Source organism: Canis aureus, chromosome 23 (assembly GCF_053574225.1).
Source record: "Canis aureus isolate CA01 chromosome 23, VMU_Caureus_v.1.0, whole genome shotgun sequence".
NCBI lineage: Eukaryota > Metazoa > Chordata > Mammalia > Carnivora > Canidae > Canis > Canis aureus.
This window is the reverse complement of record NC_135633.1, coordinates 45,960,138-45,983,642: the sequence shown is the minus strand read 5'-3', so window position 1 is coordinate 45,983,642 and position 23,505 is coordinate 45,960,138. Positions and strand designations below refer to the sequence as shown.

The 23,505-nt window shown below is 38.8% G+C and overlaps 1 long non-coding RNA gene across 5 annotated transcripts in view; it reads right to left on the bottom strand.

The window, feature by feature from the left end:
* Window positions 1–23,505, bottom strand: part of LOC144295095 (uncharacterized) — a 64,029-nt gene that overhangs the window by 3,747 nt on the left and 36,777 nt on the right. The window contains exons 1-3 of one of the 5 annotated variants that reach the window (XR_013362501.1): window positions 18,431–20,601; window positions 17,380–17,600; window positions 4,474–4,630 (exon numbers count right to left, since the gene is read on the bottom strand). The exons of 1 other annotated variant lie outside the window; for it this stretch is intronic. This is a non-coding gene — a long non-coding RNA (uncharacterized LOC144295095). Of the gene's footprint in view, window positions 1–4,473; window positions 4,631–4,716; window positions 5,785–17,379; window positions 17,601–18,430; window positions 20,602–21,984; window positions 22,120–23,505 lie in introns of those variants that run through there. 3 more of the 5 variants (XR_013362500.1, XR_013362499.1, XR_013362502.1) reach the window with 3 other exon arrangements.

The window sequence follows — 23,505 nt, the reverse complement described above, 5'->3', positions numbered from 1 at the left end:
CTGGCCCTGCCATTTCCTAGCTACATGACTTTGACTTCATTTATTTTTTTTTTAAGATTTTATTTATTTATTTATTTATTTATTTATTTATTTATTTATGAGAGAGAGAGAGAGAAAGAGAGACAGAGACACAGGCAGAGGGAGGAGCAGGCTCCATGCAGGGAGCCTCACGTGGGACTCGATCCAGCAACTCCAGGATCACCCCCTGGGCTGAAGGCGACGCTAAACCGCTGAGCCACCAGGGCTGCCCTGACTTCATTTAATTTTTTTTAAATTTTTATTTATTTATGATAGTCACACAGAGAGAGAGAGAGAGAGAGAGAGAGAGAGAGAGGCAGAGACACAGGCAGAGGGAGAAGCAGGCTCCATGCACCGGGAGCCCGACGTGGGACTCGATCCCGTGGGACTCGATCGCGCCCTGGGCCAAAGGCAGGCGCCAAACCGCTGCGCCACCCAGGGATCCCCCTGACTTCATTTAAATTATGCTTTCCTCCCTCACCTTAAAAATTAGGTATTAATACCTACTTTACAGGAGTCATGTGGAAGTAAAAGATGCACATAAAGGGACTGGGACAGTGCCTGGCAGGTGGTTCCTGTTATTACCCTTGAGTCAACGCATTTTGATAGGGATATGTAAGCAATGCTGTGTGGACTTGTAGGAAAATGGCTGAGCAGGATTTGAGGTTTGTGGCTGGTTTCCCTGAAATGAATGTTTTTCTCCTTGTAAAAAGTAAGCGTCCAGGTATGTCACAAAAGTAGGAAGGACATATGTGGTTAGTCCAAAGAACCTGGAAAGGTATAAATTAGGGCTGGAAAAGGAATCTACTCTGAAAGCTTGTTTAAAAGAAACAGGGCAAGGCAAACTGTAAGAAACTCTAAACTATAGAGAAGAAACAGAAGGTTGCTGGAGGGGAGGTGGGCAGGGGGACGGGCTAAATGGGTGATGAGGATTAAGGAGGACACTTAAACTGTGATGAGCACTGGGTATATAAGTGATGAATCACTGAATTCTACTCCTGAAACTAATATTAAACTATATGTTAACTAAAATTTTAAAAATAACTTGAAATATTTAAAATAATAATAAAAAATAAAAGAAAGAGGTCATGGCTGAGATATACCCTAAGGAGGAAGGATAGCCTCAAACTCGTGCATTCTAAATGGTAGAAGTTCTTTAATCCTGTGAGTTTTTTGCAGATCTAGAGGATGATGTGGGGACCGTGGTACTTATGAGAGCTAATGACATAGCAGATTTTTCTAATGTTAAGTCAGAAAGAATGTAAAAAGTCATCTCATCCAGCCTCCCTTCCTTGCTTCCTGGACCTCCTTCCATCCTCCTTCCATACCTCCTCCCATCCTAGTGAGTGTAGCTATAGCATTCAAAGTCAAGCAGATTCTGACTCTAGAAATTTCATAGAGGCTGAAATCATACTGTCATGTATCCAGGATGGATGAAGACACCAGGCCCTTTCTTGCCAATCTCTTCAGCCTCCGGGCCAGAAAACTACCAAAGTTCTAAATGATTTGACAGGACAGGTCTTAATCTTGAATTGGATTTTCAGTAATGCAGTAGTTGTGGTCATCACTACCGTGACCTTTATTGATGCAGAAAGCTGGAGATCAGCGACACTGCTGACTTCTAGAAACTGGAGAGGCCTATCTCTTCAGAAAACCAAAGGCAAATTTTGCTTCCTTGTAACACCTGAGGCTGGTCATTGCGGTAATTTGTACAGTGATAGTGATGCACAGATTAGTTTAGAAGGACAGTGACACTGTGAGGGCACAGAACTTAAGATCTAGGGATCCCTAGAAATTAGGACATCCACTAGGTGTGTGGCTGAGGGAAATCAGCCATCAGTTGGAGAAAAACTGCAAGTTATTACAAAGGAGGTCTGAGCCTCTGAGTTGTCTATCCACAGCATTACCTAGGTGGAAATAGGGAAACCAGCCAACAAACATGTAAAGAGATGCTAAGCTTCATTCATGACTAAAGAAATACAAATTAAAACAACAATGAGATGCCATTTTTTTCACCTATCAGATTGGCAAAAATTAAGTTTGATAATAACCCCTGCAGGCAAGGATGTGGGCCAAAAGTCATTTTCATATACTTTCCATGAAGTGTAGGTTGATGCAACTTCCTGGAAGATGATTTGGTTTTATCTATCACAGTTAAACAGGCAGCTAATAACCTGCCTGTCAGGAGTGACCCTATGGTACAGTAGTATTTACAGGAATCTGTAGGTATATGTTCATGAGGATAATCTTGGCTGTAGTTCATAAGAGAATAACAATAGAATCAACTGAAACATCTGACAATAGGAAACTGGTTAAATCAATTGTGGTGCACTCCTAATATTGGATTCTGGGGACAAAGATGGAGCTGAGACTCAGGGGAGACCACAGCAGACAGATTTCATAGCACAGGGAACAAGAGAGGAGAGAGTGATGCAGAGAGAAAACCCTGGAAGTCATCAGAAGTTTTTCCTCAAATATTTAGCAGAGCTCTGATCAGCACATGCAGGTGAAGAAACTACTCAAGGCTGGGTATAGAACCATCCAAAAGGATTGGAAGATATACAGCACTCACACAGGGCTGGGAAGAGTGCCCGTTCCCACCAACTAGACTGGGAAAATTCATAACTCACAGGACATGGGGTAGAGGATTCACGAAGGGGCTTGCAGTAGTCCGGAGTTTTTAGCCCCAGACTAAACATGATTCTGGTCCCACTTACCAATCTTAAAAGCAAGACCCAGATGGATCAAAGGTCTCCAAGTAGTTCAGCTATGTCCCAGAACAAAGCTCAAAAATCTTTATAAAAAATACAAAATAGGCAGCACCCTTCAAGGTAAAACTTATAGTGTCTGCTATTTAATCAAAGATTACCTACCGGGCTTGCAAAGACAACAGAAAATATGCTCTATAATAAGAAAGATCAATTAATTGCAATAGGCCCAGAATTAATGCAGATGTGAGAATAGCAGGCAAGAACTTTGAAAGTTGTTATAATTGCCTTTCATATGTTCAAAACGTTAAGGGCATCGAAAGTATAAAACAGAACCCAATCAAACTTCTGGAGACACACAGAATGTAGAGCAACTGGAACTCTCATCTGCCACCAGTGGAAATGTAAAATGGAGCACAACTCCGGAAAGCAGTTTGGCAATTTTTTAAAAAGTTAAACATATGCTTGCCATATATGCTAGCTATTCTTCTCCTCAATACGTGCCCAAGACATATGTCCATGGAAAGGTTTGTACACAAATTGTTCATAGCAACTTTATTTGGAACTCAGTTCATTAATTTGATGGTAGTGATAGTCTCATGGGTATATACATACTTTAAAACTTATCAAATTGTATACTTTATGTACAGTTTATTATATATTAATCATATCTTAATAAAGCTGTTAAAAAATACTTGGGACCAAAAGTGCTGTTATGGAAAGACCTCCAAAATAGATTATTAATTGAAAAAATGCAAAGCAATGTGTATTACGGGTTTCCTTTGGGTAGTTAGACCCATATCTAAAAATATAATGAACATGATGAGATGAGCACTGGGTGTTATACTATGTGTTGGTAAATTGAATTTAAATTATATATATATATATATGTACATATATATAATAACATATACATAAAATGTTTCTGGTAGATGAACAATAAATTGCTAAGAGCCATTATCTTAGGGAGATGATAGGGATAAAAAGTTTTTTTAAGCCTTTTTGAACTATTTGCTTTATAGTATGTGTATATTTTATTTAAAGTTAATGTTACTTAACATTACCTAATCTGTAACATAGGAGAGAAATTTTATCTTTCTGTATTGAAATATTTATTTTTGAAAAAATAGAGGTACAGATTCTGAAAAGCAGTTTGGTGATTTCTTAAAATGTTAAATATATACTTACAATAATATTCATCAGTTTTGCTCCTATGAATCTATCCAAGAGACATTAAAACATATGTCCACACAAAAGTATGCCTGTGAATTTTCATGGCAGAACTATTCGTTATAGTGAAAAATCTCCATCAACTGGTGAATGGATAAACAAAATATGGCATATTCATGCAATGGAATACTATTTTTTAATTAAAAGGACCAACTACTAATACATAGTACAACATGGATGAACCTCAAAAACATAGTGTTAAAAAAATGGAAGCAAAAGACTATGTTGTGTGATTCCACTTATGTGAAATTTGAAAAGAGGCAAATTTATAGACAGAACGCATATTAGTAGTTGCCTAAGACAGGAGGTGGGAGCAAGGACTAACTATAAAAAGACACAATAGGAATTTTGGGAGATGATGAGTATATTCTAAAACTGATGATAACTGCACAACTCTACAAATGTATGAAAATCATTGAATTATAGACTCACCATGGGTGGATTTTAGTTATACCTTGGATATAACTAAAAGGATATAAGTTATACCTTGATAAAAGAGTTAAAAACAAAAACCAACCACTGTGAAGCCAGGAATGAAGTCAGTAGCTGCAGAAGATGCTTGCTTCTCCCATACAAGCAGATGGAATGATGTCGAAATGCTAAAACGTGGTAGGACCTTGATGTTCTTGGGGTTATGGTTCTGGGATAGTAACATGCAGAGAGAACTGCTCCCACTGCAATATGAGTACAACAGTTAGACATTGTCTTCTTTGGGTGGATTTCATTTCAAACGTTGTACAGAGGAGTCAGGCACATGTACCGGAGAGGTAGCATGTAGTAGGAAAGAAGGCAGGCTCTAAAATCAGACAGATCCAGCTACAATCTCAGCTCTGTCACTCCCTACCTAAATAACTGGGTTATTTTGAAGCTAAAGTAAGATGGTACATGTGATGTACATGGCACTTAGTAAGATCATAAAGTAAGGTCTTCAATCTGTATGTCCTGAAAGCGTGGGGATTAAGTTGACTCATCCACACTCTTGCTAGGTCCTTCTATTATGAGATCACCAGAAAGATAATGGGAGCTGAGGAGCCAGGACAGCAGATGGACAAAAGATATCCACTGTACTTTAAAGCAGGCCTCTTTTACCAAGATCACCTCATTACTTTATACACTCCGGGCTAGAAATTTTAAGACTTCTGAATTCTAGGATTTTTGTGGATCAATAAAGGGTAAAAGACGATTTGGAGGACTAAAAATATTGTCAACATTTTATTATTTTAATTAGACTTTCTACTTTGAGATAATTGTAGATTCACATGCAATTGTAAGATACAATAGAGAGTCTGTATACTCTTCATTTTCTTTTGATGACAACGTCTTGAAAATTATAGTACTTTTTACACTGTCTGTGATCCACTTTGAATTAATTTTTTTAGTAAGGTGTGAGATTTAGATCAAAGTTCATTTTTCCCCTGTGGATGTCCATCACTCTAGCACCATTTGTAGAAAGTCTATCTTTCCTCCATTGAATTTCTTTTGCACCTTGTCAAAAACCAGTTAAAATTTGTGTATCATTCTAGATTCTCTATTCTGTTCCATTGATCTGTGTGTTTATCCACCCATCAATACCCTACGGTTCTGATTATATAGCTCTACATGAAGTCTTAATATCAGGTAGGGTGATTTCTCTCTATATATTCTTTTCCAAGATTATTTTAGCTATTCCAGGGTGTGTGCCTTTCCACGTGAATTTTAGAATTAAGTATGTCTGTATCTACAAAATTTTTGCTGTAATTTTTATAGGAATTACATTAAACCTATAAATCAACTTAGGAAAAATTGACTTTTTTTAAAATAAAAAAAAATGTTTTATTGGAGTTCAATTTGCCAACATATAGCATATCACCCAGTGCTCATCCCGTCAAGTGCCCCCCTCAGTGCCTGTCACCCAGTCACCCCAACTCCCCACCTACCTCCCTTTCCATCACCCCTTGTTCCTTTCCCAGAGTTAGGTGTCCCTCCCGTTCTGTCCCCCTCTCTGATATTTCTCACTCATTTTCTCTCCTTTCCCCTTTATTCCCTTTCACTATTTTTTATATTCCCCAAATGAATAAGACCATATAATGTTTGTCCTTCTCTGATTGACTTACTTCACTCAGCATAATACACTCCAGTTCCATCCACGTCAAAACAAATGGTGGGTATTTGTCGTTTCTAATGGCTGAGGAATATTCCATTGTATACATAGACCACAGCTTCTTTATCCACTCATCTTTCGATGGACACTGAGGCTCCTTCCACAGTTTGGCTATTGTGGACATTGCTGCTATAAACATTGGGGTGCAGGTGTTCTGGAGTTTTGGTGCATCTGTATCTTTGGGTAAATCCCCAGCACTGCAATAGCTGGGTCGTAGGGCAGGTCTATTTTCAATTCTTTGAGGAGCCTCCACACAGTTTTCCAGAGTGGCTGCACCAGTTCACATTCCCACCAACAATGCAAGAGGGTTCTCCTTTCTTCACATCTTCTCCAACATTTGTTGTTTCCTGTCTTGTTAATTTTCCCCATTCTCGACTGGTGTGAGGTGGGATCTCATTGTGGTTTTGATTTGTATTTCCCTGATGGCAAGTGATGCGGAGCATTTTCTCATGTGCTTGTTGGCCATGTCTATGTCTTCCTCTGTGAGATTTCCGTTCATGTCTTTTGCCCATTTCATGATTAGATTGTTTCTTTGCTGTTGAGTTTAATAAGTTCTTTATAGATCTTGGATACTAGCCCTTTATCTGATACGTCATTTGCAAATATCTTCTCCCATTCTGTAGGTTGTCTTTTAGTTTTGTTGACTGTTTCCTTTGCTGCGCAGAAGCTTTTTATCTTGATGAAGTCCCAGTAATTCATTTTTTGTTTCCCTTGCCTTCATGGATGTATCTTGCAAGAAGTTACTGTGGCCAAGTTCAAAAAGGCTGTTGCCTGTGTTCTCCTCTAGGGTTTTGGGGTTTTGATGGAATCTTATCTCACATTAAGATCTTTCATCCATTGTGAGTTTATCTTTGTGTATGGTGAAAGAGAATGGTCTAGTTTCATTCCTCTGCATGTGGATGTCCAATTTTCCCAGCATCATTTATTGAAGAGACTGTCCTTTTTCCAGTGGATAGTCTTTCCTGCTTTGTCGAATATTAGTTGACCATAGAGTTGAGGGCCCATTTCTGGATTCTCTATTCTGTTTCATTGATCTATGTGTCTGTTTTTGTGCCAGTACCACACTGTCTTGATGATCACAGCTTTGTAGTACAACCTGAAATCTGGCATTGTGATGCCCCCAGCTATGGTTTTCTTTTTTAAAATTCCCCTGGCTATTCGGGATCTTTTCTGATTCCACACAAATCTTAAGATGATTTATTCCAACTCTCTGAAGAAAGTCCATGGTATTTTGATAGGGATTGCATTAAATGTGCAAATTGCCCTGAGTAGCATTGACATTTTCACAATATTAATTCTTCCAATCCATGAGCATGGAATATTTTTCCATCTCTTTGTGTCTTCCTCGATTTCTTTCAGAAGTGTTCTGTAATTTTTAGCGTATAGATCCTTTAGCTCTTTGTTTAGGTTTATTCTGAGGTATCTTATGCTTTTGGGTACATTTGTAAATGGGATTGACTCCTTAAATTCTCTTTCTTCAGTCTCATTGTTGGTGTATAGAAATGCCACTGATTTCTGGGCATTGATTTTGTATTCTGCCACACTGCCGAATTGCTATATGAGTTCTAGCAATCTTGGAGTCTTTTGGGTTTTCTATGTACAGTATCATGTCATCAGCGAAGAGGGAGAGTTTGACTTCTTCTTTGCCAATTTGAATGCCTTTTATTTCTTTTTGTTGCCTGATTGCTGAGGCTAGGACTTCTAGTACTATGTTGAATAGCAGTGGTGAGAGTGGACATCCCTGTCATGTCCCTGATCTTAGGGGAAAGGCTCCCAGTGCTTCCCCATTGAGGATGATATTTGCTGTGGGCTTTTCGTAGATGGTTTTAAGATGCTGAGGAATGTTCCCTCTATCCCTACACTCTGAAGAGTTTTGATCAGGAATGGATGCTGTACTTTGTCAAATGCTTTCTCTGCATCTATTGAAAGGATCATATGGTTCTTGTTTTTTCTCTTATTGATATGATCTATCACGTTGATTGCTTTACGAGTGTTGAACCAGTCTTGCATCCTGGGGATAAATCCCACTTGGTCATGGTGAATAATCTTCTTAATGTACTGTTGGATCCTATTAGCTAGTATCTTTTTTTTTTTAAGATTTTTTTTTAATTTTTATTTATTTATGATAGTCACACAGAGAGAGAGAGAGAGGGGCAGAGACACAGGCAGAGGGAGGAGCAGGCTCCATGCACCGGGAGCCCGACGTGGGACTCGATCCCGGGTCTCCAGGATCGCACCCTGGGCCAAAGGCAGGCGCCAAACCGCTGCGCCACCCAGGGATCCCCTATTGGCTAGTATCTTGTTGAAAATTTTTGCATCCATGTTCATCAGGGATATTGGTCTATAATTCTCCTTTTTGGTGGGGTCTTTGGTTTTGGAATTAGGGTGATGCTGGCCTCATAGAACGAGTTTGGAAGTATTCCATCTCTTTCTATCTTTCCAAACAGCTTTAATAGAATAGGTATTGTTTCTTCTTTAAACATTTAATAGAATTCCCCTGGAAAGCCATCTGGCCCTGGACTTTGTGTCTTGGGAGATTTTTGATGACTGCTTCAATTTCCTCCCTGGTTATTGGCCTGTTCAGGTTTTCTGTTTCTTCCTTTTCCAGTTTTGGTAGTTTGTGGTTTTCCAGAAATATGTCCATTTCTTCTAGATTGCCTAACTTATTGGCTTATAGCTGCTCATAATATGTTTTTAAAATCATATGTATTTCCTTGGTATTGGTGGTGATCTCTCCTTTTTCATTCGTGATTTTATTAATTAGAGTCTTTTCTCTTTTGTTTTTAATAAGGCTGGCTAATGGTTTATCTATCTTATTAATTCTTTCAAAGAACCAACTCCTGGTTTTGTTGATCTGTTCTACAGTTCTTCTGGTCTCTATTTCATTGAGTTCTGCTCGAATCTTTATTAACTCTCTTCTTCTGCTGGGTATAGGTTTTATTTGCTGTTCTTTCTCCAGTTCCTTTAGGTGCAAGGTTAGCTTGTGTATTTGAGTTTTTTCCAGTTTTTTGAGGGATGCTTGTATTGCGATGTATTTCCCTCTCAGGACTGCTTTTGCTGTATCACTGTATCCCAAAATTTTGAACGGTTATATCTTCATTCTCATTAGTGTGCATGAATCTTTTAAATTCTTCTCTAATTTCCGGGTTGACCCTTTCATCTTTTAGTAGGATGGTGTTTAACCTCCACATGTTTGAATTTCTTCCAAATTTCTTCTTGTGATTGAGTTCTAGTTTCAAAGCATTATGGTCTGAAAATATGCAGGGGAAAATTCCAATCTTTTGGTATTAGCTAAGACCTGATTTGTGACCCAGTATGTGGTCTATTCTGGAGAAAGTTCCATGTGCACTTGAGAAGAATGTGTATTCAGTTGCATTTGGATGTAAAGTTCTGTTAATATCTGTGAAATCCATCTGGTCCAGGGTATCATTTAAAGCTCTTGTTTCTTTGGAGATGTTGTGCTTAGAATATCTGTCAATTGCAGAAAGTGCCATGTTGAAGTCTTCCAGTATAAGTGTATTATTATCTAAGTATGTCTTTGGTTATTAATTGATACACTTGGCAGCACCCACATTAGGGGCATAAATATTCATGACTGTTAGGTCCTCTTGTTGGATAGACCCTTTAAGTATGATATAGTGTCCATCTTCATCTCTACATCTCTGTCAATTTTAAGACTCAAAAAATTGACATTTTTACCATGTTGAGTCTTCCAATTCATCAATATCCTTTCAATTTTTTTAGGTCTTTGATGTCTTTAATCAGCATTTTGTAATTCTCAGCATACAGATCCTATACAAGTTTTACAATTTTACCTAAAGTATTTAATTTTCTTTGGAGAAATTGTAAATGGTATTGTTTTTTAATATAAATTTCATCTTGTCCATTATTAGTACATAGAAATGTAATGGATTTTTGCTTGCTGATCTTGTATCCTATGACCTTGCTGAGCTCACTTATTAGTTCCAGGGTTCCTAGGATTTTTTTTTTTTTTACATAGTCATTTGTAATTTTCTTGTGTCATTTGTAAATAAGGACAGTTTTATTTCTTTTTTTCCAATCTGAATGCCCTTTCTTTCTTTCCTTTTTAAATTTTTCTTTATTTTTTAAATGCATGTATGTATATTGCCTTACTGCTCTGGCTAGAACTTCCATTATTATGCTGAATAACAGGGATGAGAGGCAACATTTCTTTATTCCTGATCTTAGAGAGAAAGCTTTCAGCCTTTCACCATTATGTATGATGCTAACTCTTGATGTTTTTGTAGGTGTTTTTCCTTAAGTTGAGGTAGTTCTCTCTGTTCATAACTTGTTCAGAGTTTTTATCATGAATGGATATTGGATTTTGCCAAATGCTACTCCTATGTAAATTGACATTTATATAATCATATGATCCTTCTTCTTTAACCTATTAATATGGTTGATTCTACTGATTGATTTTCTAATGCTAAACCAATCTCACATGCCTGGAATACATTTCATTTAGTCAGTGTGTATAATTCTTTTTATGCATTGTTAGATTCAATTTGCTAATATTTTCTTGTGGAACTTTGCATTCAAGTCCAGAGAGATACTGCTATATGGTTTATGTTATTTATGCTGTCTTTGACCATGGTATCAAGGTAATACTGGTCTCGTAAAATTGGTTGAAAAATATGCCTTACTCCTGTTTTCTAGAAAAAGTTATTAAAAATGGGGTTAACTCCTCTTATAAATGTTTAGCAAAATTCTCCAGTGATGCCATCTGGTCTGAGAATTTGTTTTTCATGGAGATTTTAGTTAAAAATTCAATCTCTTGAATCTCTTTCAATCTCTTGAATTGAATTCAATCAATTAGTCTCCTTATAAGACTTATCAGGCAATGTATTTCAACTTGATTGCATTTTACAAATTTGTGGTTACTAGTGAATTGATCATTTCGTCTAGGTTGTTGAGTTGTTGAACTTATGAGCACAAATTTGTTCATAGAATTTCTTTGAACTCAGTGGCTATAAGATATGTAGTGATAACTCCTGTTTCATTTCTGAAAATAATAATTGATGTTCTCTCTCTTTTTAGAAGTTTATCCATTTGTTAGTTTTATTGGTATTTTTGAAGAACCAAATTTTGTTTTCAATGATTTTTTCTAGTTTTTGTTTTGTTGATTTTGCTCTTTATTTAAAACAGTTTTTTCCTTCTGCTTGCTTTGAATTTATTTTGCTCTTCTTTTTTAGTTTTATAAAGTAGGAATTTTGATTATTGATTGACACATTTCATGTTTTGCATTTTAATGCTATAAATGTCCCTCTCATCACTGCTTTAGCTGCATCCCACAATTCTGATATGTTGCATTTTCATTTTCATTCAGCTGTATGCTTTTATTTTCTTTGGAATTTTCTCTTTGACCCACAGATTGTTTAGAAGTATGTTGTGACATTCCAAGTGTTTGAAGATTTTCCTGTTTTCTTTCTGTTGTTGATTTCTAGTTTAATTCCATTATAGTGGCAGAAGAAATTCTATATGGTTTCAGTTTGAAGTTATCAGTTTTGTTTTATGATCCAGAATGTGGTCTATCTCAGTGAATGTTCCATAGCCACTTGAAAAGAATGTGTATTTTTTGATGTAGTGTTCTATAAATGCCAACTAGATCCTATTGGTTGATAGTGTTCAGTTCTTCTATATCTTTATTAATTGTGCTATTAGTTGTAAGAATAGAGTGTTGAATTTCCCTACTGTAATTATGGATTTGCTTTTTAGTTGTATTAATTTTTGTTTCATGTATTTTGAAGCTCTGTTATTTGGTACATACACATTTACAATTATTATATCAATTTATTATTATTATAGCAATTCACCCTTCACCATTATTTCATGTCGCTTTTGGTTACTAACAATTTTCTTTGCTCTGAAGTCTACTTAATATGATATGGCCCTCCTGATTTTTTATTAATGTTATCATGATGCATCTTTTTCTCTTCTTTTACTTTCAACCAGCTTATGCTATTACATCTGAAGCAAATTCTTTGTAAATAGCATATAGTTACATTATATTTTTTAAAAAATTTTCTCTGCCAATATTTGCATTTTAATTGATGTAGTGTGATTATTTACATTTAAAACAATTATTTGACTATTGATGTGTTGGGGTTTAAATCTGCCATTTTAGCATTCATTTTCTGGGTCCCTTCCTTTTCACTCCCTTTTCTTGCCTTCCTATGGGTTACTTGTACATTTATAAGGATTCTATAGTGTTTTATTTATATTATTTTTTACTACATTGCTTCAAATAATTTTTCTTAGTGGTTATTTTAGGTATTACTACATACACATATAACTTACCACCGTTTATTAGTATTTATGTTTTACTATTTCCAATAAAATATTGAAACTTGACTTCTACATAGGTCTCTACCCTCCTCACATTTTTTTTAGAGATATTTATTTATTTATTCATGAGAGATACAGAGAGAGAGAGAAGCAGAGACACAGACAGAGGGAGAAGCAGGCTCCATGCAGGGAGCCTGATGTGGGACTTGATCCTGGGACTCCAGGATCACGCCCTGGGCCAAAGGCAGGCGCTAAACTGCTGAGCTACCCAGGGATCCCCCCCTCCTCACATTTTAAACTCACATTCTCAACTATTTCCTCAACATATATTGAACACAAGAGATGCTGTTATAACTTTTGTTTCAACCATCAAATATAATTTAAGAAACTCACAAGGAGGATTAATATTTACCCCTACTTTTCCCATCTGTTCTTTTTTCCTTTCTAAAGTTCCAACCCTTCTTCTGTTATCATTTCCTTTCTGTTAGAAGAACTTCCTTCTGTCATTTTTTAAGTGAAGAGCTGCTAGTGATGAATTCTCTTTGTTTCTCTTTGTCTGATATTGCCTTTATTTCCCTTTCATGCCTAAAGGATATCTAAACCAGATAGAGTTTGCAATTAGCAGTTCTTTTCTTTCAGTAATTGAAAAAAGTTGTGTTGCCTTTTTTGAATGAGAAATCCCCTATCATTCAGCTTGGCATTCTTGTGTAGATAACAGATCACTCTTTGGTTCTTTTATGATTTTTCTTTGTCTTTAGTTTTCAAAACTTTTATCATGTGCCTTGGAGTTCTTTGGGTTTATTTTATTTGGGGATCTCTCAGTTTCTTAAGTCTATAACTTATGCCCTTTTTTTTTTTTCAAATTTGAGAAGTTTTCAGCCATTATTTCTCTGAATACTTTTTCAGCCCATATTTTTGCTCTCTCATTCTGAGACGCTGATGAAATGAATGTTAGATAGTTTTTTGTCCCATAGCACCCTAAGGCTCTGTTATTTATCTTAGTCTATTTTTTTATAACTTTATTTTTTATTGGTATTCAATTTGCCAACATATAGATAACACCCAGTGCTCATCCCATCAAGTGCCCCCTTCAGTGCCCGTCACCCAGTCACCCCCACCCCCCACCCACCTCCCCTTTAGTCTATTTTCTATCTGTTATTCAAACTGTTATTCTATCTGTTATCCAAATTCCATTGATTTCTTCTCAAATTCACAGATTTTGTCTTCTCCACACTACTATTAAGTTCATCAAGTGAGTTTTTTATTTTGGTTATTTTCATTCTATAATTTCCATTTGATATTTTTATAACTTCTATTTCTTTTTAAAAAATATAACTTCTATTTCTTTACTGAAGCTTTCTATTTTCTTTTTTTCCAAGAGAATTTGTAATTACTTTTTGGGGTACTTTAATGTTGACTGCTTTAAAATCTTTGTCTGATAGTTGCAGCATCTGATTCATCTCTGTGTTGACATTAGTTGATCATCTTTTCTTATTCAGGCTATGATTTTCCTATTTTTTGGCATGACAAACAAGTTTCAGTCGTATACAAAGTAGTTGTAGTCTGGACATTTCAGATATTGTATTACGGGATTCTAGATTCTATTTCAGTATTCCATTTTAGTAGGTAGTCACTTTGTTTGTATTTAGCATTAGGCTATGTCTTTTGTAAACTATAGTTCTAATGACAATTTAGTTTTCTGAGCTTTTGCATTGCTATCCTGGACCACTTTGTTCCCTGACTCAGCTTGAGCTTCCACTGAATTCCTGCTGATGCCACCTGTAGACCAACAAGTGCTTTCCTAGACCACCTGATGGCACTGGATAGAGGGTAGGGGATACTAGACCTATGGAATGGAGAACATTTTCTCTGGCTCATTCTCCAGCCTCATAGTACAGGTGCTCTGCTGGTGCCTGCAGGGGACGGAAGCACTTATCTAGATTTTCTATCACTGGGTAGTGGGCCAGGAGCCACCAGGAGCCATTAGATCTGAATGGCTCTCTGCTACTAGGAAGGCTAGGGCACTCCAGGCCTACTGGTGCAGGCAGAGCTGTGCCTGGTGTGGGTCATGAAGGAGTCCCCAAACCCTATCCCTACCATCACTGAATATGGATCTCACTGCTACATCTCCCTGATGAACTTCCCCTTTCCTGGTCCTTTGGCCAAAAAGAACAGACATTTTTTGTTTTGTTTTATTTTGCATTTTTTTACTATGCCTGTTGACTATTTCAGATTGAGGCCTCTCAGGAGCAGAGAGGGAGGGAGAGGGAAAGAAAACATGAAGTGGACCTTGTGTTCAGTGTGGAGCCTGATATGGGGCTCAATCTCAAGACCAGGGGATCATGACCGGAGCCAAAACCAAGAGTCAGATGCCCAACTGACTGCACCACCCAGGTGCCCTGAGTTCAGTTTTCTTTAAAGGCCAAGAAAACTCCTCTTACCTTACATTATTAGCATTTCACAAAAGAAGGTACACTTAACACCTAAAATGTTAAAGGACTAATCGCAGAGTAAAGATAAATCTTTCACATCAGATAAATTTAATTTCTTGAAAAGCTCACCATATTGTTTTCATTTTTCTCAATTCTTCTTGGACCTGTGAAAGTTGCATTACCCACTCATACCTGCCAGCAGCACAGTGTATGTGAATCAATGTCACTGTCATCCCACTTGACTTGGAAGCAGTAGTACAGTGGAGAAGAGCTGGCATAGTTTTGGAATCCAAAATTGTGGGTTCAAATCCTACATCCCCTATCTGCCAAGTGGGTGACCTCAGCATATGCCATCAGTGGAGTAGTGGAAAAGGCTGAGCTTTGATGTCCATAGACCTAGAAATCCCAACTATGTTACTTGTAGCTGAGTAACCTTAAACAAGTTATCAAACATCTCAGTGGCTATTATGTCATCTCTAACATAGAAATAGAGTGAAAGCCAAGTAGGAGCAAATGGGAAAATCTCAATAACACACCTAGCATGGTGTTTCACATGAGACATGAGAAACACTCAACAGTTGATTACACTTTCTCCAGTGATGCATACACATATGTGGATATCAATCCTTACTTCTTAAGGGGGTTGTGAGGATTTAGTGATATGAAATATAAAAGCACCTTGTAGTCCCTGGTGCATAGGAAGCATTACTGCTGAGTTCCAAATCTGTCAACTAAGTCTAGTAAATCCTACCACACAGAGCTGATGCAAGAATTGGGTGTAAAAACATGCATGAAAGTAATTTGTAAGGTGGGGCATTCTTTTCAAATGTGAATTGATGTTACAGTGATGGGCCCTGCCCATGTTTATATATTTATTTGCACAGGCTTTGCAGAGCACCTGATGAATTATAATGATAAATAGTCATATCCTGGAAAGAATTAGCCCAGGCTTAGAGCTGAAGCTGAAGAAAGAAATAGGTCTGGGAACCAGAAAACAAAATTAATAGATATTTAAATACAACCCACAGTATTTGGCCGCATCCTCCCTGCCCTAGATCTTCATGCATTGTCTCATTATGAGAAATGTTTGTGAGAAGCCACAGATCTTTGCATGCTGATAGAGTCAGAAAGGAGAGGAGCATGCTTAAAACCAAACACTCTGTCAGTCCTCTGAGTCTGTGAAGCAGACACTCCTCACCCAACAATGTTGGAGTCTGGGAACTACACCAACTCTTTGAGATATGTCAGGACAGCTTTCCTGATTAAAAGGACCTGGAATGTGATTTCTCAAAGATCAGATCATGCTGGCTCTTGTCTTTTGCCCCAAAGTAGCCCTTGAGAAGGCACAAGAGGAGTAGAAGAAAAACAGTAAACAAGAACAATCAGCAAAGAGGATGAGAGGAACAGCAGAAGCAAAGATCAGGAAAGTCAAGGCTGGCATATTCAGAAGTTATTCAGTCACATTGGAACAGCTTGAGGGGTAGAGGCTGGAAGGAGGGAGACTGCTTAAGTGTTACTGTACCAAGTCAGGGAGCCACTTTTGGCTTCAAGGTAGAGAAGAGGACTGTCATTTTCTACTGACGCCAGCCTCCAGCATTAACTGGAAGGTTGTATGGTGACATTGTCTTTGCAATTACTACTTGTTGGTTCTCATAAGTAGCTAATTTATTTTGATTGTGTACTCACCTGGGTTTTTTTTGATAGGCACAGTTGGAGGAAAACAGTAAGGGAAAAATTCAAGTCCTCACCTTCAGACACTTAAAATGTCCCAGAGGAAGTATCCTTAGCTGGGAAAAGGTGGCCCATCTTATCAGTAGTCTTTGCCTAATGCAGATATTTACATACAGAGAGGCTTCCTGCTGATGACTGGGGGGTGACTTCTGGAAGGAGAGGACAGAGAAAGGTATCCTAGAAGAGAGGATGGCATATCAGAGGCCATGAGACAGAAATGCTCTAGGTGTGCTCTGGAGATACCGGGTAGACCAGTTTGCATGGAGTGGAAGTTTCATGTTGAAAAAACTTACGAGATTTGGGAAAAGGTGGTGGGAGACATGAAATGTCAAACTAAGGATTTGGGATTGTATGCCATTGGCAAGAAAGAGCGCCAAAGGGGCAGGGGTGGAGGATAGTAAGTTCAGAACACAAATTTAGGAAGATGATGCTTCAGTCTGAAGAAAGGGAGACTGTATAAGCCATCACTGCAGTTATTTTAAGACAATAGCCTGAACCAACATGGTGCCAGAAAGGATAGGTTGGATACAAAAAATAAAGTGAAAGAAGAAATGCCAGGACTTGGCAATTAGGCACAAGGATAAGAGCAGAGGAGGAGGCATCAGGTTTTAGAATTGGATGACCAGAAGTCGAACAGAGATGATTGGGAAGAAGTAGTAAAATCAACTGGGTGAACCAGGGAAAAGAGGGTGTAGGGGCTCTGGAGCTCAAATACCGGATCTGCCTCTTCCTACTTGTGGGATAATGGGACACGCACGTACTCTTCCTGACTTTCTATTTGCTTTTATATTAAACAGTGTCAAAGTACACATACCTCAAAGGGATGGTATGAGGATTTAGTGAGAGAATAAATATAAACTATCTGGCAGAGTGGGTTGGTCCATCGTAGATGCTCACTAAGTATTCCCACTGCCTTCTTTCCCCTCCACCAGCCCCAAGAAGTAGCAGGTGTCATATCCTCATCAGTAACTTCTCCCAGCTCCTAGAGGGTTCTAAGCAATTGAAGAGAGCCGAGCAGTTCCAGTGACTTGAACTCTGTAGAATGAACCAGACAAGTGGAGAAACTATCATTCATCTTTTGGATCAGAGTTAAATAAAATGATATCTTGTTCACCTATCCTTTGTTATAAATTGGTCCTTGACTGAAAAATCCAGCTACACATATATCTTCCAAGGAGCTTAGATCAACAGGGGGCCAGAAGTTTTGGGCTAATAGACATAGGACTGTATAACAGCAGAAGCTAACAGAAAGAAAAATCCTCCAGATTTGTCAGTAAAATCTTAAAGAAAAAAGAAAAAAGAAAAAAAGTAATGTTGCAAGTCTTCCGGACCTCACAGACCATGAAGGTGGATAGACAAATCTGGACTTGAAATCCAAAGCATACATGGGAGCTGTCAGGCAGGTGTGGACAAGGCAAACTTCAACCAGCAAGAGAAGAAAAAGATAAAACTGAGGGACCCAGCTTCCAGGGACCACGTGCGCAAGTGAGGACCACATGTGCAGGTGAGGACCACCTGACCCTCGTTCCTGGAAGGACAGGCAGACCCAGGTCATGGGAGCCTGGGCTGAGCACAGGCCTAAGGCAGCTTTGTCACCACTTTCCTGTTCTAACAGAGTGGTGAGCATGACAGCTGCCCAGGTACTCCTTGCATGGAAGAGACTCGGTGCAGGAGGGAGGCAGAACCCGCCTGGTTGAGGGGAGGACAACATTCTGTGGCCTTATCATCCCAGCACTGGCTGCGAGGGGGTAGAGTGGTCACTGCCATGAATGGACAGAAATCTTGCTGAGGGAGAAGGGAGGGCATTGATAATGGCCAGATACAACAGGGAATCTCAGCAAGAACCACATAGCTTTTCTATTTACCTTCACCGCTCGTGGTAGTTGGGAGGCACCAACCCTGCAGTCTGTAAAGCCACTGTGGCAGGTTCCCCGTAGACATTGCTGCTTTGTGACTCTTGGAAGATGAACTGACGTAAGTTTAGCACTCCAGGCCAGGCTCCCTATGAACTGGCCAGCCCGCATCTGCAGCTGCAGCACTGTGGCAGTGAAACACTGGGACACTATGTGCCAGGCACTCTTCTAAGTGGCCTACAGGTATATTGTGGGATTTCATCACCACACCCCTCTAGAGGTAGGTGCTACATTCTCCCCACTATGTACATAAGGAAACTAGGCACAGAAAGTTTACAAGTTTGCCCAAGGACACGGAACTAGAAAGTAGAGAAGGTTGGATTCAAATTCATATAGAATCTTGGCTCCTTACTGCCCTACTTAAACAGCCCCCCAGAAGCTCCCCCTGAGTCCCCTTCCTTCCACTGAGCTGGGAGCCCCTGCCTCTGTGTTTCAAGACACTTGTCACACTAAGCTGTGATTGCTTAACTGTCCTACATGAGACTGTATGATCCATGAGGCAGACACCACATCCATCCTGCTCACTCCTGTGCCCCGGTGCTTGGAACAATGTGGTGTTGCCAGGAAAATGTCCCATGCTCCTCTCAGCTATCCAGCTTCGGGAATGTAATTAACAGATGTCCCCTGGGCAAATCTACCACCCTATAACTGTGCTCTCCCCAGGCTGCTACCACTTATGCCTACATGCAGCAGGGATATTAAGGTAGCGCATTTCTGAGATGCAGAACCTCCAGTTGACCTTGCCAAAATCTCCTTAGGAATGCCCTACAGCTAAGACCTTCTTTCCTCCTTCTTCTCCTAATGTTTAATCCTGGTGTGGCATCTGCTTCGAGGAAGACCTGGGAAGAACCCAAGTGGCAGGAGGAGTGGGATGTTATCCTTCAGGGATTGAATCAGGAACTCTATGTGATGCTGTGATCCTGATCACAGGCCTAGGAACCAAGGGATGAAAATAAGAGTGACCTACTTAACATTGCTTCCAATAATCCACTTGGGGATTTTGTTCTTCCCATTCCCACACCTTTAGGTTCTGCAGAATCAGAAGCCTTGGTCCCCAAAGGAGGTATACTTCCAGAGTTCTTCTGGACTGCTTGTGTCCGTGTACCAACAGGAGACAAGTCTCCAGATTAGCAGGGTTAATTGACCCTGGTTTGCTGGAGGAGAAAGGGCTGATTATGTAATGGGGAAAAGGAGGAATACATATGAAACCCATGTCATCCAATTACAACATAAGGGATAAAATGTGCAGAGATTGTGAAAAAAGAAGATTGGAAAGGGAGGAGCAATTCATGGTTCTTCTCCAAAGCAGTATCAGAACCACTGGCCAGATGGGATGACTCTGTATTGAGGTCAACTATTCCTTAAGTTCACGGTAAATCTATTCTTGGAGGATAGCTAGTGCATCTTATATGAAAAACCTGGCATACAGTGATCAATAAACACTGATTGAATGAATGAGTGAATGCTTCAAGAACTATACGTTTCCCTCTCTTTAAAGGCTACCCAAGGCGTTTAAAAACCAGCTGAGTTATTTATCAACATCCAATCATCCAAGATTCGTAGTTTCATGACAGGTCTGGGCTTGAGTTAATTACTGCTAGGGACTACAGTCCCTCATCTTACACAAGGGGTAAAGTGTGGCTTTGGATTGGATTGGGTAGAGGCATGTTCCTGAATGCTACGCTGACCCTTTAGCTCATAATGCATGTAATAGGAAGTGTTTTTATATCGCTCTTTATGCCAAAGACAGAGCCCCATCAAGTCAAGTGAATTTCTCATATGCTTATAAATATATTAGAGTACGTTTGTTAAAAGACTGGGCTTTGTACCTAATAGCCTAATTTGAGAGGTTCACAGGGACTCAGGGAACCCCTTGGCTTTCCACCTTCTGGTTCCAGTTGCTCTCCGCCTAGAAGCTCTCTTGCTCCTAGATCCTTATAATTAGTACAGTAAGACCTTGGTGAGTAGGGTGGTCCAATAAAGAAACTGAGTTAACAAAGATCTAGAGGTACAAGGAGGAAATCATGTTCTGGAAACTGCATCAATCATATGGTTTAAACACAAGGCAAATGAGGGAGTTTAGCAAAAAATGAGAAGGTAAAAGCCAAACTATAGAGACTTGGTTGCTAGGCTAAGGAATATAAATGTTCCATCTGTAGGTATGAGGAGGCCATAAATATTTCTGAGCAGAGGAGATGTAGTGTCAGTTAAAGCACTCAAGGATGTTCTCTCTGGAGCAGAATGGGTGATAGAGCAGAGACAGGCAGAACAGCCTGATTTTTGCAAAAATCCAGAGGAGAGAGAACATCTAAACTCAGACAGGGAAATGGAAATGGAAATGGAAAGGAGGAAACAGTTCAAGAGATATTGATCAACACAATTCAGCAGACTATGGTCTAGAGGTGATGACATCACTGACTAAGGTATAGAACAAATGAAACAACCCGTGTTAAAACATGTGATTAAATCTCAATGTGATATGCATGTAACAGGCTATTGACACTCTTATCCAGATGCTCATCTCCTTCCCAGGACCTTTCTCTAAAGGTACAAATGGTTGCTACTCCTCGTGGCTTTTTTTTTTTTCCTATTTCTCTTTCTTTACTTTGAGCAGAAAAGTCTTTGAGAGAACTGTACCTTATCTTTCACCCATCAAAGTATCCATAGTTGCCAGTCATCCAAGCAAAAAAAAAAAAAAAGAAAAAGTTAACATGCCTTTATGTCACACTTCAAATCATTTACTTTATGCACAGAAATGTGCATTTTTCTACTATTCAAGTTGTTCTTACATTAAATAAATTCTGATGAATCCTTTTTGTGTGATATTGATCATATACTTACCCTCTTCCCCAACCAAACTGTAAGAGCTTCATGGAAGGTGTTGTTTCTTACCTTCCCTATAAACCCAGCTGTGAGTAGCATACTGCTGGCTCATGGGAAAACTAAACAAATATACAAATATCAAATTAATTGATTCCTTGACTCTGCCAAAAATCCCTGGCAGAAATGTATTTGCTGTTGTCCCCTCTTGACCTTTACAAAGATTTATCTCAACATAAGTGCTCTAAAAATGTCCATTTGCATTGGGCAAGTAATCTTTTGATATTGGCGCAGTAGGAAGAAAACAAGAGGCAGTAAACAGGTTGATCCTGTTTAGATGTGGAAATGACATGTAAACAACAGAATCTTAGAGAAAAAGAAAGGAAAAGAGAAGAAATGATGAATTGGAAGCAGAAAGAATTCATTCTCTGGAGGAATGGGACCTGGAATAAAATCACAGAATTATAGGATGAAAAGATATTCCAGATGGAAGGAGCTGTAGAAACCATCTCATCCGACACGTCATTTACAGGTAGGAAACTTGTAGAACTGGACCCAAGAAATTCGGTCTGGGAACCAAGAAGAATAAAGGAAACAGCTCAGATATCCAGAGACTAAAGAAAGATCAATTTTAAGCTGATTTGGGCTTTTTTATACCTAAGAATATCATTTTCATGTCTTCATACCTTGGCCTGAAGTCCTTTCCTCATAGTTCTCTTCCTGGCAAGCTCTTCTTCATCTTTCCAGACCCATCTCAAATGCCAGCTCTTCTGTGCAGCTTTCTACACCTCCCCATATTGGTCACTCCTCTTCCGGGCTCCCTGAACATTTATACACATAGCTATTATATTCTTTATCATACATTATTGTAATTAGAGTTTACACGAGAGCATCCCTGAGAAAGTCTCAGAAGCAGAACTTGTGTGATATCTTTTTTATCTATCCTCAGTGTTTGGCACCAGGCCTGCTGGCTTTTCCATAAGTGTTGAACTAATGAATAAATGCATGAATGAATGAATGAGCCATTCAAAATTTGCTCTCTTGTGAATCATAAAATATGGGAAACATATGATCTCATCTCATAGGGTAGAGAGGAATTGAATAGCCCAATCCAGATTAAACACAAAAGGCTGGATTTTCTAATAGTGTGTGAGTCTGTAATATGCCCACCTGTAGACCACATATGCTAGAAATTCCCTTTAGTGAAAAAATAGTGTCAGTCTCAACAGTAATTATCCTATTTAAAAATCGATGTCTCACACTAAACTCCCTATACCCATTTTTCTTCTATTTTTTTCCCATAGCCTTATCACCTTCAAACTTACTATCAACTCATTTATTGAGTTTAGTGTTTATCCCTTCTTACCAGAATGTAAGCAGTGCAAGGCCAGATATTTTGTTTTGTCCATTATCGCATCCAGGACACCTAGAACAGTGGCTGACACATATTTAGCACTCCATGTTCATTGAATAAATAAATGATCAGATAACTACATAGAGACTGAAACTCTTAAGCATGGTCCACAAGTTTCATTGTGTTATCTCTCCCTCCCATCTCCTTGTGTCTTTCTCTAGTGGTTCTCAACTGGGGCCAGTTTTTCCCTCCAGACAATTATCTCGAGAAATTTCTGGTTGTCAAAACGCAAGGGTGGGGGAAGATGCCGCTGGCATCTAGTGGGTGGCAATCAAGCATACTGCTAAATGTCCTGCAATTCACAAGATCTCCCCCACCCCAGCAAAAAAAGTATCCAGCTCAAGATGTCAACAGTGCTAAAACTGAGAAAGCCGTACTTGTAGTTGTAATTTCCTCTTAACCTATCTTTCCACCCTAACCTGTGAGCCACTGGAAAGCAGAGACCACGATGACTCTGAATCCCATTAATTAGCACAGATCCTGGAAAACAAAAGTTTAATAGAGCTTTGTTAAATAAATAAATTAAGCCTTTGGTTGGTAAAGGCATCACAAAGCCTTCTCCTCCAGATGCCTCTATCCCAAATTGCTCTCTCTCATCTCTAAACTACAATAAGCCCCCACAATCTATATCACAAAATCTATGCATGATCCATACCCATATGTATTTTCTTATCGTTCTCCTGATAAATTACCTACTAAGCTCTTAGAACACTCGGGTCATGGCTTCTTCTTGATTTTCTCCTTCACAATAGGACTTCACTAGCACAGGTAGAAACCCAAAAAGGTGCTTGAT